Genomic DNA, 17,423 nt, shown 5'->3' with positions numbered 1-17,423 from the left:
TATTTAGATGATTTGGTCGTGTACTCTACTAATTTTGAGGATCATCTCAAGCATATCAAAGAGGTTGTTGAAAGATTAAAGAAAGCTGGACTAACTGTGAAAGTCTCAAAGACTAATTTTGCTAAATCTCAAATTTCCTTCCTTGGGCATATTGTATCAGCACAGGGCATCTCTGTAGATCAGGCCCGTACCCAGGCCATCCACGATTTTGAACCACCCAAAAATGTGAAGGGCGTTGCTAGGTTCATCGGGATGACCAATTTCTTTCGGAAATGTGTACCTAATTATGCTGAAATCGCTGCCCCTTTGAACTTATTACGGCGGAAAGATGTCAAGTTTGTGTGGGATCAACCTCAACAAGTTGCTTTCGACTCCCTAAAAATGGCCCTTAGCAATGCCCCGGTGCTTGCTGTTCCTGACTTTAATAAGAAATGTATCATCCAAACTGACGCCTCTAGCAAAGCTATCGCTGGAGCCCTATTGCAAGATTCAGAAACGGGAAGAAGACCCATTGCGTACGCGTCCAGGGCACTTTCTCCCCTGGAAAGGAAGTATTCGATTTATGAACTTGAGTGTTTAGCAGTTCTGTTCTCATTGGAAAAATTCCGTATGTATGTGGAACATGTAAATTTCGATTTGGAGACTGACAATGAGGCTCTTTCTTGTGTGCTTAGAAGGCCTAAGCGAACTGGCAGATTGACTAGATGGGCATTAAGGATTTCCGCCTTCAATTTCAATGCTCGCCACATTCGTGGCACTGATAATGTATTTGCGGATGGGCTCAGTCGTATGTTTGATGGTGAAAAGGACCCCCCTGAAAATTCTGGAGAAGTTACTCCTCAGTGAAGTTTGGTAGAGGTAAACACTATCCTATCTAACCTTCCTATGCCGTACCAAGACATTGCTCAATATCAAAGGGATGAAACTGATTTGAAAATAATTTTGGAGAAAATCATGTCCGGCGAAAATCTGAAGCCATACTCTTGTGAGAAAGGTGTTCTATTGTGTCAGTCCCGTCATGATAAAAGGTTAAAGATTGTTGCTCGAAAATTATTGTTCCTACCATCTTCCAGTATTATCATGATAGCCCTCTTGGTGGACATTTAGGTGTATCGACCATATCGGACCCTTACCACGATCTTCTCGTGGGAATACTCATGCATTAATGTGCATTGATGCTTTTACCCGGTTTTGTTGGATCTTCCCAACCAGATCTACAAATCCATAAACAACTATTAACTGTTTAAATTCCATTTTTGCTTCATTTTGTACACCTAAGTTCTTAGTTTCAGATAATGCTAGTGGTTTTACAAGCCACACATTTAAGAAATATTTATTTGACTTATGTATTTCGCATGTCACTACTACTCCCTATTACCCGAACCCTTCATATTCGGAGAGGATGAACAGGAACTTGAAAGCTGCACTAACTGCGTACCATTATTTCAACCAGACCAAGTGGGATAATTGTCTACATTGGCTGTCACATGCCTTCAATTCAGCAACCCATGAATCCCATGGTAAGACTCCTATGGAATTAATGTTTTGTTTTATTCCATTTTCACCTCTGTCAAACCTCCTTCACATTGATGAGCTGTTACCGGATCTGTCTACCCCTTGTAATGTCCGTAAGGTGTGGGATGAAGCCAAGGCAAAGTTAGCCGTGTCAAATGAGAAGGTTCGGAAAAACTATGACAAGGGACGAAAACCCACCAAGCTGACGGTTGGAGATCAAGTTTTTGTTAAATGTTATCCCATAAGCAAAGCTATCAATCAATTTTCTTCCAAGTTGGCTCCGAGATTCCAAGGTCCTTGTACCATCCTGCAATTTTTGAGTCCAGTATCTATGCTGGTAAGCGATCCTATTGCCAAAAGTATATGGAGAGTTCATCTCTCTCAAGTAAAGCCTGCGTGAGTTTCTGTATAATTGTGTGTTTGGTACTGCTTAATTCTAAATTTGAGATTGTGGGGGTAATTCACAAGTTATCATTTCGATTAAACATAATCTTTTTTTAAAAATCTGAAATAGGGTAATGATATTGTTCGGGGAGTTAATGAACTTGTAATGTGGAGTATAGAATTTTGAACCATGCATGTGTGTTGCCGTTGCGAAGGTCTTGTATTTGGTTTGGACTGGGCTAATCGTCTAAACCGTAATAATCTAGAATTGAATAAACACCAAAGGTTAACTTGATGAATTATGATGGTGAGGTTATGTATTATCCATGTAACTATGAGTTTGCGTATCTACCTTCAGTCTACTTTTCAGTAAGCGAGTTAAGTCATTCTGGTTGTACTATAATTACCTTCTTCGGTGGGTAAATTTCTATTGGTAATGAGTAAATGTTACTATTGACCAATTTTGGTAAGGTGAATTGTGTGCTGATTATCTAGCGACTAAGGATCTGTTTTGTACGTAAATCACTCACTTAATTTAAATAACAACATTTATTACACTTACGACACTTATAACACATTATTAATACATAATACTGAGTACTAATGGGCGGATGCCCTCGGTAACAGTCAGTCAAATGTTCTCGTGTCCTCTCGCACGAGGCACCCAAGCATAACAGTCTCTCATCCCCTTCCATCCACACCACTTCCGGCTGGTTGCTGAAGGGTGCTGGTATCTGTCCTAGGAAGTGGTAGCGAGCAACTAGGTGGTCTAGCCATAGCTAGGCCGGAACATGCTCCCCACCGTTGAATCACCATGATTCAACCGAATTAAATTGCCTGATATGCCCTCATGAGAGTTCAGTTCAAATATCACAAAGGCACTGACATACAGAGTTCTTATACAGTAACCAAAATGAGTTGATCATTCAACAAAATATACATATAAACATAGGCAAAACAGAAACACAAGCAACAAAATATTTACATACTGTTAGCAGAAGGTACTAAGTAAGTTGACTGTGTCCTCGTCCATTATTATGCAGTATGAATTAAGCACACTATAAGCTCTCAGTTCAAATCACACACACAACACCATAATTAAACTCTGAAATGAACAAGAAAAAATATTCACATGAAACACATTATGTTTTAGCCACAACGATCCTGTTTAGTTCTCAATAGGTAATGGAATTAATTTGTTAACAGGTCGTTTAAAAAGAGCACTGGTTGTTCTGATGGTAGCCACTCGTGCAAGTCCATCCTTCCCAGGGTGAACAGTCTCCACCACAGCCAACTTCCAACAGAGAGGAGGAAGATTGTCCTCCTTCAGAAGAACAACTGTACCAGTAGCTAGGTTCTGCTTGGGACAGGTCCATTCTTTCCTCTGCTGCAGTGAGTTCAGGTAATCGGCAGACCACCTCTTGCACAACTGCTGCTGCATTGACTGGATACGCTGCCATCGAGACAATCTGTTGATGGGCAGGTCAGTAATGTCAGGCTCAGGGATCGTTGTAAGGGGGGCACCAATTAGGAAGTGAGCAGATGATAAATAATTAAGGTCACTGGGGTCATTAGATAAGGCAGATAGAGGGCGAGAATTAAGACAGGCTTCTATCTGGGCAGTAAGGGTACATAGCTCCTCAAATGTCAATAGCGCATTACCCGCAACTCTTCTCAAGTGGTACTTCATGGACTTGACAGCTGCTTCCCACAGTCCACCAAAGTGTGGAGAGCTGGGAGGTATAAAGTGCCACGTGATGCCTTCCATCGCTAATGAATTCCTTATCTCTTCACAAAAGCTGGTTGAAAGGAATAGTTTTTGGAGATCCTGCATTCTTCTATTGGCACCAATGAAGTTAGTCCCATTATCACTATAGATGATGGAGCATTTCCCACGTCGAGCTATGAATCTCCTCAGGGCTGCCATAAAGGCATCAGTAGAGAGGTCACTCACCACCTCCAGGTGAAGAGCCTTGGTAGCCAGACAGATGAACAATGCAATGTAGCTCTTCGTTGTCTGTTTGCTTCTCACATTTCCCCTCTTGACGAAGAAAGGACCAGCATAATTAGTTCCTACATTAAGAAATGGGCGACTCTGTTGCACTCTTGTAACAGGGAGCTGTCCCATCAGCTGTTCAGCTGTTGACGCGTTGAATCTAAAGCAGGTCAGGCACTTGAGGATGACTCTTCGAACAACTGCCCTAGCCGTGGGAATCCAGAATCTTTATCTTAATGATGCAATTACTAATTGAGCACCTGCATGTAAAAGCCTAATGTGTTCTGCCATCACAACAAGGTTTGTGAGAGCATGCTGGGGAGGAAGGATAAGCTGGTGCTTAGTGTCATAAGGTAGTTTTGAATTTACTAGTCTTCCTCCTACCCTTAGCATTCCCTTATCATCCAAGAAAGGATGTAAATCTGCAATTTTACTCTTCCTTGAAATGCAGCATTTAGAGTTGAGACTGGCTATCTCTTGAGCATAACACACTTGTTGTGCAATTTTGATACAGGAGTGCAAGGCCATCTGCAGCTCTTGTGCACTTAATATCCCTAACCGCTTGTCTTGAGGATTGGCACTATTGTGAATAAATCGCCAACAATATGCAGTAACTCGAGTCAGTCGGGACAGTGACGAGTACTTCAGCATAAGTTCATCCCAGTTTGTACCTATCAACATAACTACAGGAAGTGTGCTTCGTGACTCAGGTAGTTCCTCTTCTGCATGGGCTGAGATTGTGTCTGGCCATGATTCAGTGGGCTCAGTTAACCAGGATGGTCCGTGCCACCACAGGTTCATACCTCGTAGTTGTTCTGGAGCAACACCTCTGGATATTAAATCTGCTGGATTACAACTGGTAGGAGCATGTCTCCATTCAGCCTTGTGAGTGTATTCTTGAATTGAAGAGACTCGTTTGCCACAAATGTTTTCCAGTGAGTAGCAGGAGATGCGATCCAGGCTAAGACAATGGTGGAGTCCGTCCATAGGTACAGCTTGCTGACTGGCAGAGACAAAGCTGGAAGGGTCTTGTGGAGTAGTCGGGCAAGTAGTAGCGCTCCACACAGTTCAAGTCTTGGTAGTGTCAGGAATTACCAAAGGGCTGACCAACCCAAGTGGATCAAATATTGATGCAATAACAGATAAGACCTTTCGTTTACTTACATGAGAGTCAAAATGATAGGGACTGTCTGAATACAGATTGCCACAAATGAGAAAATGATCAGTAACTGGATGCCATAACAGGTCTAAAGCTTTCACGCTAGTGCCTTCATCAAGATTTAAAGGCAGCTGGGTTTCCCTGTCCTCTTCTGAAACTGCTTCTAGTAATGCTGGGTGGTTTGAACACCATTTCCTGAGGTGAAATCCTCCACTCTCTAGTAGATTAATAATTTCAGACTGCAACTGAAGAGCATCCTGGATATCGTCACAGCCGCTTAATAAATCGTCAACATAAAAATCTCCGCGAACAACTTGTGCTGCTCTGGGGAACCTCGATTCTTCATTTTCAGCAAGTTGCTGCAGGCATCTGGTAGCTAGGAAGGGTGCTGATTCTGTACCATATGTTACAGTTGTCAGTTCATAGTGAGAGGGTGGGTCCCTAGGTGATTCCCTCCAGATAATCTGCTGAAGTTTCCTATCATCTGCATGAACCATGACTTGCCGATACATTTTAGCAATATCTGCGGTGAAGGCAAAGGTATGGATTCTGAATCTTAGAATGATAGAGTAAAGATCCTGTTGTATTGTCGTTCCAGCCATTAATATGTCATTCAATGAAATGTTGTTAGAAGTTTTAGAAGATGCATCTAATACTACCCTAGTTTTGGTAGTCGAGCTACTAAGCTTAAAAACTGGATGATGGGGTAGATAATAGCTTCCACCTTCATTCCCTGACTGAGTAGATGTATCCACCTTAACCATATGCCCCATCGCCTCATACTCGTGAAGAAAGTTAGAGTACTCGTGCTTAAGTGAGGGCTGCCTGCTGAAACGCCGTTCTAATTGAGTTAGTCTTGACATGGCATGATTGAAGGAGTTTCCCAGAACCTCAGGTTTCTGCTTGAGGGGTAAGCGAACTATGAATCTACCTGTAGCATCCCTAGTAGTATTCTCTGTAAAATGTTTTTTCTGTCGCTCTCTCTTCTCTTGTCATGACTCGTGACGTAAGCTCTTCTATTTCCCAGAACCGTTGTAGTTAGGTGTGTAACCTGTCCTCTGACTTCAAGAAACATGTAGTTAGAGTAGGAGTTTTCTCTTCCCTACGATGGTAGTGTCCAGCAATAATCCATCTTAGTTCAGTGTCTTGAAGGATAGGATAATCTGGTGATCGAGTTCTGCGCCCAGGTTTCAGTAATGAAAAGAAATGTTCTGCGCCTATTAACAATTCAATGTCACCTGGCTGGAAGAACTTGGGGTCAGCGAGCTTCAAATCAGTGGGCAAGTTCCAATGCTCATGCTGAATGTAACTACTGGGCATGTTACCTGTGATACGTGGAAAGACAGAGCAAGTCATACTCACAGTGAAGTTACTTACAGTGGATTGCAATTCTAACTGAACACTGTACCTTGATTGAGAAATGGAATCATTTATGCCGCTGATTGGTATGGGATTCTTCATTTTCTTAAGGCCTAATCGCTGTGCTAGACTTTCGGTGCAAAGATTAACCTGGCTGCCACTGTCAAGAAGTGCCCGGCAGACCTGCATTTGCCCCCTAGAATCTAGTACCTCGACCATTGAAGTGGACAGCGGAACCCCTACAGGGTCTCTTGTATTGCAGTATGTGTGAGAGGAGTTGGATGCAGTTTGATGGGCTGTACCTCCCTCTCTACCTGATGGATTATGTAATGAGGTGTGATGCTTCCTACTACATAATTTACAACCACGTGATTTGCACTGTTTGGAAGAATGCTGTGTACGTAAACAGTTAAAACATAAATCCATTTCTTTAACCCTTCTTTGTCTATCTTCCACACTCAGAGCTGCAAACTCTTCACATTTAAATATCGGGTGATTACCATGACAGCAGGGACACTTTATGAGACTGGTAGTGGTGTAAGTGTAACGTGGTTGAGTATCCTCTTGAGGTTTAGGCTTATTTCTGTCAGCTTGTTGTCTGTGCGATGGTGCAGTGTGCTGTGAGCTAGGGAAGTTCTCCAGAGTTTGCCGTTTGTGCTCAACAAATGACAGCAAGTCATCAAGTGATGGAACCCGAGTGTCTGCTTGTGATAATTCCCAGTCTCGTCTGGTACAAGCATCAAGTCCTTGAGCATACAGCTGAGTCAAAATAACTTCATTCAGTGGAATGTTAAGTTCTAGGGCCTTGAGTGCATTCAAATGACTATTAAAAGTGTTAGAGTACATTAACAGTTCTGTGGCTGTTTCACTGGAGACTGATTTTAAAGGTGTGCCTTAACATGAGTAGCTGCTATTTGTTTCTTGTTCTCAAATCTGTCCTTCAACATTTTCCATGCTACCTCATAATTTGCCTGTGTGATGGGTAAATTTTGAATTAACTGGCTGGCTGGGCCCTTGAGAACAGATGCTAAGTAGTGAAATTTCTGGACACTTGGCAGATTATTCTTGTTTTGAATCATAACTTGAAAACTGTCTGAGAATGAGAGCCAGTTTTCGTATTTTCCATCGAAATGTGGAATGTTAATAGCCGGTAACTTTAAACTCGCGACACTGCTGACCTGAGTTTTTCCTGAATCTACCGTGTCGCGTGATGACTCTTCAAGGTTCGCTATTATTTTACTCATTTCGCCCTTTTCCTTGTAGTATTTGGTTTCGAATTCGGCACGCGCCTGATCATGAGCTTGCTCGTTTTCAGCGTCTCCTAATTCTAATTCTGGCTGCACGTCATCAAACTTCGACATTAATGCACTCATGTCTTCGTATTGCAGTTTAATTTCATGCGAATTCGAAAGTTGTTGAGCGATGAAATTCTCAACGAAAGTTTCCGAGCGGGTAAGTTGCGCTTTAAATCGCGACCTCTGCTTAAGAAGCTTTTGCCTTGTTGAAGATTCCATGATGGAGGGGGCAAGACAATAACAAGGAGAAAAGGAGAGCCTTAAATGAATAGTACTGACCTGCCTTCAGTTTAGTTTACCTCTGGTGCTGGAAAATCGAACCTGGGACAGCCAGATGATGTCATTAAAGTAATCTTCTAAGTATTTCCATGTTACTGTAGAAACTAGTCGTCCATACTACACGCCACGCTGCTTTCACGAGGTCCTCGTGGTGTAGATAATCCGGCCCGGTAATTGGACCATGTTTTGAACGTAAATCACTCACTTAATTTAAATAACAACATTTATTACTTACGACACTTATAACACATTATTAATACATAATACTGAGTACTAATGGGCTGATGCCCTTGGTAACAATCAGTCACATGTTCTCGTGTCCTCTCGCACGAGGCACCCAAGCATAACAGTCTCTCATCCCCTTCCATCCACACCACTTCCGGCTGGTTGCTGAAGGGTGCTGGTATCTGTCCTAGGAAGTGGTAGCGAGCAACTAGGTGGTCTAGCCATAGCTAGGCCGGAACAGGATCCTTAAGCCTGAGAAGTGAAGAAAAAATCTCCTCTTAATTTGTTGATATGGTTTTATGGTCCTTGTTGGGAATTATTTGTGTGATGATATAGTGGAAATGTTTTAGCAGTTGATTGTGATTACTTAGCGATTTGTTGACATGTGTTGTGGGTTGTAAAGTTTTTCCTAAACCTTCGAGGAATAACACATGTACTCTGGTATCAGTTTAGTAGCGTTATACTATGATGTGGTTTTGATGTTGCTGTTCTTTTTTGCTTAAGACACTTGGTGAGGCAAGTCCTTGCTTCTTTTCATGTTACCTCTGTGTCATGAAGTATGGGCTGTAATTTATTTATAGGAATCTGCAACCTATCCTTTGCTTCTTGATTGTAAATGCAACCTTCTGATTCCACATGTGAAGTCTTGTTCCCATCCCATGTTTGCTTGCATAACCTATTTTTCTGACATGATGAAACTGTCTTTGTTCTATTGAGTATTGGTTATTAATTTGACTCCTTACCAGCCATTAGAGGTTTGTTGGTGGTGTATAATATAGGTTACTGCTCGTTGATTTCCTGTGGTTACCTGGTTTGAGGTAAATTTCTTTACCTTTTCATCTAATCGGGTGATCATTATGGAGATATATTTTGGGGGATTCCTATGAATTTGGTTAAACGGCTGGTATCAAAACCTTTTACTCTCATGTATTCGATTCCCAAAACTTCTATCCTTCCTCTCGCACGGTGTTTATGGTTATCTTGTATTGAATTGTTACCAATTCTACCTTGGTGCTATGCTTTGCGTGGTGTTAATCGATGAATCTGTTGTTGATGACAAACATAACGCGTACCTTCCATCTAAGTGAGCTCGAAGTCTCCAACCGAGTTCATCCTGTTTCTCCTTGGTCGGCATGTTGATATTTTAAAAACCATAAATTTTGTGGTTTTTCTTATACTTGTTACAAACGCTGTTTCTATTCTGCTCTCATGATGATTCCCTATATGCCTCTTCCTTTCTTTGTTCTTCCTCTTCTTCTCTTTATTTTCTTCTGGGGTATGTATTGTGTGCATTTGGATGTGAACCTGTGCAGCTGTAAACAAATTGCACTACTTGTCACTTATTTTGGGTAATTTTAATGACTCGTTCTGTGGTTGTGCTGTGCGTGAAAAGTTCTGATTTGATTTTGAATTTCCTTTGTCTGGGAACTGTAAACTTGTTTAATGATATCCTTTCTCTAGTCGTACCTAGACTAGTTTACTAATTATTCTGAACGATTATGGGTGATGATGATGCCTGATACCTGTTGGTGAAGAGATTGGAATGTGATTAGTTATAAATATTGATGCACTGACTCATGCAATTGTTTTTGTTTGCCGTCTTTCCTTTCCCATTATTATTTTCCTGGGATTTACTTAATTTTTTTAACTTGAGGAAACAAGGTAACCGTGCCTTCTCTAGCTTGGAGTCCCGAAGTTGTGTTAACGAAGTAATGGATGGTCTAGATTATTTCCATTGAGTTCCAATCATCTGCAAACCATTCTCTTAAAGCTTGGTGTAACATAAACTTTTGAAAGATTTTCACTGGCGTGCTACCGGATTGAAAATTAGTTGTTACTGAACTGTGGTAAGTTAACTGGTTGGAAGTGCGTTGCCACGAAAGAACTGTGAAACATCATAGACTGAAAGGAAGACAAATTATTAGTAACCAAACTGGATGTCTCTCATATTGGTCAAACGTCTCTTCTACTGCTACAATATGTCAAATAGGAGTGACAAATTTAGTTAAGGATGCTAGAGAAGTTTTCGATCCGATATACATCTGTTTAAAAAAAATTCTCTGGTGGGCGGTTGGCCTCTCCCGTGTTGAGCTTTTGCTGGGGGAGGCTATGGCGTATGCATATATATCACGCATTTCGAGTATGCATGGACTTGAAAATTATTTAAAGGTCGTTCGAAGCCCGATGGAATTGTACACGATTCATAAGAAGCGGTTCTTACTTGTAGAAAAGTCGGCTATCAGACTGAGCGTTCCATCTGAACTGCATCCTACTGCCATCTGTGAGCACAGCGTGAAGTTCAGCGCTGCTCTGCCAATTATCGATCGAGTTCGACAATATGTGCGTGGTTGTTTTGTTTTTTCTAGTTGTTGTTGGAGATCGTGAAGCCAAACTATTGGAACTTGGTCGCAGATACTTGGTTTTTTTTTAAAAGAAACCCGATCAGTAAGATGAAGACGGGCGAGATGCGGCTGATTTTCGACCCTGGTTAAATTTGTGGCCAACCGGCCACAAATTCTAGTTGGATTTGTGGTTTGTTTATCAATTTATATTTGCTTCCGAGAAATTGTAAGTACCCTGCATGATGATATCTGCATGAATCCCCTTTCCCACCGAGGTATCTCCACATTGTTCAAGAATTTTGGTTTGGACTGAACAAGTTAAATGATTCGAATTGCGAGTATGTTTTAAACTACGGTTATCAAGAGGATTTTCTTTATCACGCGGTAGCCTTTACTCTGGCGTTAATAAGATGTAATTTGTTAAAATCGGGACTCAGATTTCTTATGTGTTGGTAAATTATCATTTCAAAACTTCGTGTAACTGATAGTTAAGCGTTATTTCGGTGGATCACAGATGAAAATCGGTAAGTTGGAGTTGTTTGGTCGATGTCTATCTGATAATGTTTTGAAGCCATGTTTTAATCGCGCAACGTGATTCGTTTCTATGGGAACTGTTGTAAACAAATATGGATTCCCTGTGTTGATAAAACAGCTGATGGCTGTCGATTGTATCTTTGATCCGGTGTGTTGACTCGTATTGTACTCCAGTTTACTAATTCTAAAATTTAAATACGTCTTCCTTTCCTATGTTTTAATTTAATTACTATTGGGTTCTATTTCGCCTAAATCTTGGTACCATTTATTTGCCACTTCGGTTATTTAATTGAATTATACTAGACGTATCGAGAAACAAGCCTCAACTTACCGTTAATTATTCCACTACTGCTCTACTAATTAAATTGATTAATTTGGTTTTCAAGGATTGTGATCCCAAGGTTTATTTCTTGTATTTTCAAGGGTCGACCCAAGTTATATTATCTTTTCCTTTAGTATGATGATAATTTTCTTCTTTTCTTTTAATCATCGAATTGTAAGTTCGAAAGTTATTACTGTCCTTTGAGAATTGAAGTCCAGATCCATTAAAGTTGGTTTAAATTTTTAATCTGTTTTTCCTTTATAGTTAGTACATTCTCTTGGGTTTTGATTCACATAGCCTCTGGTTCCGAGTGTCCGTTTTTCATGCCTCTTCTTCTTTGGACATCGTGGTATTTCATTTCCGTACTTTTCTTGTAAGGTCCAGTGTTGCCAACTACTACCGATTGGGAAGTTTTGGAGACACCAAGGTAGAGTTGGTTGTTATACTGTTGTGTTGTAACAAGGCAAATGTAGGTTCTAACGCCAATTCAGGCTTTTTAGGCGCTATAGAACCACCGTTTCTAACATAATAAATACACGAAGCCTATAAATAAAACATCATTTTAAGTTCTGTATTAAAGAACAAAATAGGATTTTCCCTAAAATCCGAGGTCTAGTGATTACATTCCTCCTTATAGGGTTGGCGTGATGGAGGACACCCGGCAGTAAAATAGGACCAAACCCACATGTCCGACAAAGCTCGCATCCGCTACACCACAGATCTGGGAAAACCCGGTAGTAAAATAAGTATTTTGTTTTATTTATTTCGTTTTAATTTTCTTCATGTATGTGACGTTATTAAAGAATTTGGACTTCCTCTGCAAGTAACTTAAAATTCGCGTTACGTTCTCAATTGAAACGAGTGTGCATCGGAGCGCATCCTGTTGGCGTTCCTCGTAAACAATGTCCTACACAGTTGGTGGCGCTCATTGCGGCTGCCAGTATAAGCTGCGACAATCAAGTAAATTATTGAGAAGGACAAATGAAAAAATATTAGTTGTCTATACTGTGATGGAGTCTGCTTCAGATGGACTGTTGTGTTTGTTGCTAAAAGGATGGTATGAGGAAAGGAATATGAACCTGGTTAAATCGTTGTTGGATTAAAAGGATGTACACCCTTTCTTGCATCGGCCCAGCCGGCGATTTTTTCTTTTTTTAGAATTTAATGTTGGATAAGTTGTTTTCTTCTACAGCAATTTAGGCGTAGTAATGTTTAAGTATATATTAATCTGTGGTATTTATTACCTTTAACCAAATGTACTTATTGATACGCGTAAGTTTGGTGTAAATTTTATCGCACTGTGAACTAAATCTCATATACTATTGACTGTATTCGAAGTCACGATAACCGCTAAAATCAATGTTTTCTTCTACTATCATCATTATATGAAAGTTAAATACTATTTCCCTATTTAATACTTGATAAAATTAATTTAAGACCAGTTAACATCCTCGTGTAAGTGAACTTAGACCTAAAATGGATAGTGTTGTACAGCTTCACATTTATTTCTCCTTATGCAACCGTAACCTCAAAATTATTACGGTACCTTGCCTCATGCTTGTTTTTCGATACGTTACATTTGGCCTTGGGTATTGTTCTGGTTGTTGCCAGCTTCCTACGTTTTTTGTGATAACATGCTTTTAATGCCTTCCCTTGTTTTTTGTCAACAACGAGTGACTTCAGATATTACCCAAAAAGATGATGACTGGTTTACCTTTTCTTGTGGTCCTTTAGCTTGTGACTTGGAGGCAGAATCCTAACTGATCATCAAATTAGATCTGAAATTTTTTCACCTAAATTCTTGATTCTTAAATGTTGAGAGATTGTATCTTTTATTCTGATATTATATTACTAGTCTCACCGAACTGAAATAATTTTGGGGTTCCGGATATTATTTTCTGTTTAGTAATAATCTATTTCTTCTAGTTATAATTTAAGTAATTATATGGTTTCTTTCGTATTGAGGTACTTCATTTCAGACTTTTAAGGTTTGATTATCAGCAAACTCAGTATTCCTAGTTAATCAGTTGAGCTCACTAATTTTACTTAGTAACAGATATTGACATTTAAAGCTGTTCCTTATTTACATATGTGATACTTAAATTCAAATAGATTTATTAAAATTATTTATTTAAACTGGTGTTTCTCATTTCATGAGATATGGGTTAAGAGAACAGAAATTTTAATACTAGTTCCAGGAAATTTAATAATGCACTTTTGGAGTGGGCTTCTCCCATCCACAATAAATTATTGCCACTAGTGAGTATATTTCTTATGTGACAATGTAATTAATCTAAGATTAGATCTACTTGACAACTAAATGCTAAACCTGATGTGATGTGTACACCAATATTTTACAATATTGGAATTTACTTAGAATGTTTTGTCTCGAGGAAAGTGGAAGAAAGATTTCTATAGCTGAACAAGTTCAAAGTTATTGCAGCCAAAACCAGCACAAAATTTACCAAACATGGTTCAGTGCTTGTATGATTATAATTTCAAAAACTTTTGTCACCGGATAAATTTATTTTTCACGGAAATCTTCTTCTTAACGCAAAACCAAGATCAAAATTTCACACTGCATAAGCTGGTCGCTATTACTACTACAGTCAGTTTTAAGGTCGTTCCGCTAGGTTCGCTGACAATCAATGTCTTGCGATATCTCGCAAAGTGTCACATATTCTCTATAGTGTATTTGCTTAAACCAATACCGAATGGATTAAAACTTTTTATAAGTAATGCAGGAATTGTAATGTTTTCACAAGTTTCTAGTAATTAACATTTCAATAAGTTTTGCCTTGAAACTGGTACGGTAATAATCAAAGTAGAATCAAGTATATATAACGGCCGTGTGGCTCTTAGATTACTAGGGCACTACCAATACCGTGAATTGGGTGTCATGATGGTATGATCTAATACGGCAACTGGAAAGGGTCCAATTCAACGTTCTCCCACCCGTTAACATTGTGGTCCCCCTGCAGGCTTATGGGGGAGGGGTATGGGTGAAAGGACCCGGCCACGTGATTTGACCTAGCAGTACATATTAGTTGGACCATTCCAGAGAGCAATTGGCAGTAGGACTGGACAATATTGCAAACAGAAACGGCACTGCCACTACCCTTTATTCATGCATGCATTCGTTCAAATAATCCACCATAATATGTAGTGCTGTACAAAGTCATATAATTAGCAGTGCAATTGTACACTTAGCAGGTCACTAGCTCTCTCACAAATAACTATCAATGCAATTGTACACTTGGGAGGTCACTAGCTCTCACGTTTATACATCGCCTCGTACACACTGCATTCACTTTAATACACTACCAGACGCTCCCTGACTCATCTAACCACCTTCTTGAATTATTTTGCGCTATTTCGCATTTCCACTAGCAAATACTTTCACACCGTATAATACGTTACAATAATACACTGCTACATGTAATAAGGATAGAACGCGTACTACAATTCACACGCTGTATTCACACTCAACGGTTGTGACAGTATTTAGTTTACCAAACCTCCTCAGAAAACATTTTGGACTGGTATCTGCACCATCAGAAATTCGTATAAACGAACTTTGACAATTAACATTGCCGTATCTCACTTGGAGTGAAATACCTTGCCATTCTCGTGTGATATTTGACTTTTCCCTTCAACTTGATCCGCGCAGTGCTGCGCTCTTTGCTTAGCCTTTTGAATTCTCGATACTACTTCAGGCAAAATCCGCACGCGTTGCGAGCACAATCAATCAATCAATCAATCAATCAATCAATCAATCAATCAATCAATCAATCAATCAATCAATCAATCAATCAATCAATCAATCAATCAATCAATCAATCAATCACTACTGATCTGCATTTAGGGCAGTCGCCCAGGTTGCAGATTCCCTATCTGTTGTTTTCCTAGTCTTTTCTTAAATGATCGCAAAGAAATTGGAAAATTATTGAACATTTCCCTTGGCAAGTTATTCCAATCCCTAACTCCCCTTCCTATGAATAAATATTTTCCCCAATTTGTTCTCTTGAATTCCAACTTTATTTTCATATTGTGATCTTTCCTACTTTTAAAGACACCACTCAAACTTATTCGTCTACTGATGTGAACCCACGCCATCTCCCCACTGACAGCTTGGAACATACCACTTAATCGAGCAGCTCGTCTCCTTTCTCCCAAGTCTTCACAGACAAAACTTTGCAACATATTTGTAACGCTACTCTTTTACCGGAAATCACCCGAAAAAATCGAGCTGCATTTCTTTGGATTTTTCCAGTTCTTGAATCAAGTAATCCTGGTGATGGTCCCATACACTGTAACCATACTCTAGTTGGGGTCTTACCTCTCCTTTAGATCCTTACAACAATCCCTATGTACCCTAATAACCATGTGCAGAGGTCTGTACCCTTTATTAACAATCATATTTATGTGATTACACCAATGAAGGTCGTATGTACTTACAAAGATGCCCAAAAGGAACTTTCAACCCATCAACGCAGTAATTAAAACTGAGAGGACTTTTCCTATTTGTGAAACTCACAACCTGCCTTTTAACCCCATTTATCACCATACCATTGCCCACCGTCGATCTCACAACACTATCGAGTCACCTTCCAGCCGCTCACAGTGTTGTAACATATTTATTACTCTGTACAGAATAACATCATCTGCAAACAGCCTTATCGCTGATTCCACTTCTTTACACATATCATTGATATATATAAGAAAACATAAAGGTCCAATAATGCTGTCTTGAGGAATTCCACTCTTAATTATTACAGGGTCAGATAAAGCTTCGCCTACTCTCATTCTCTGAGATCTATTTTCTAGAAATGTAACCACCCATTCAGTCACTCTTTTGTCTAGTCCAATAGCTCTCATTTCCATGATCTACCCTATCAAATGCCTTAGATAGGTCAATCGCGTTACAGTTCATTTGGCCTCCTGAATCCAGGATATCTTCTATATCTTGCTGAAAACCTACAAGCTGACATTCAATAAATAAAAAACTTTCCTAAACACAAGCTGCCTTCTGTCAAACCAGTTATTCATTTCTAATTAATTTCTAATTAATGTCTAATATAATCAGAAAGAATGGTTTCCCAAAGCTTACATGCAATGCATGTCAAACTGACTGGCCTTTAATTTTCAGCTTTATGTCTATCACCATTTCCTTTATACCCAGGGGCTACTATAGCAACTCTTCATCAATTTGGTATAGCTCCTTCAACTAAACAATAATCAAATAAGTATTTCAGATATTGTACTATATCCCACCCCATTGCCTTTAGTATATCACCAGAGATATTTTTAATTCCGGATGCTTTTCTCTTTTTCAACTTTTGTATCTTACTGTAAATGTCATTTTTATCATAGGTAAATTTTAATACTTCTTTAGTATTACTCACCTCCCGTATCTGGACACTATCCTTGTAACCAACAATCGTTACTTACTGCTGACTGAATACTTCTGCCGTTTGAAAATCCTCGCATAAACACTCCCCTTGTTCATTAATGATTCCTGGAATGTCCTTCTTTGAACCTGTTTCTGCCTTAAAGTACCTATACACACATTTCCGTTTTTCGCTAAAATTTGTATGACCACCAATTATGCTCGCTATCATGTTATCCCTAGCTGACTTCTTTGCTAGATTCAATTTCCTAGTAAGTTCGTTCAAATTCTCCTTACTTCCATAAATATTTCGAACTCTATTTCGTTCCAACCTGCACCTCCTTCTTAGTCACTTTACTTCTCTGTTATAATATAGTGGATACTTACTATTCCTTACCACCTTTAAAGGTACAAACCTATTCACATTCCTCAACAATTGCTTTAAACTCATCCCAGAGTCTGTTTACATTTTTATTTACCATTTTACATCGATCATATTTAATATTTTTTATTCTCCGTCATGTCTGTTTTATCAGCCATATGGTACTGCCTACTAATTTTAATACCTTCCTTTCTATCACATTTTTAACTACGACAAAAACAGCTTCGTGATCACTAATACCA

Source organism: Anabrus simplex, chromosome 5 (assembly GCF_040414725.1).
Source record: "Anabrus simplex isolate iqAnaSimp1 chromosome 5, ASM4041472v1, whole genome shotgun sequence".
NCBI lineage: Eukaryota > Metazoa > Arthropoda > Insecta > Orthoptera > Tettigoniidae > Anabrus > Anabrus simplex.
The sequence above is the reverse complement of the archived record's forward strand: the minus strand, read 5'-3'. Positions refer to the sequence as shown.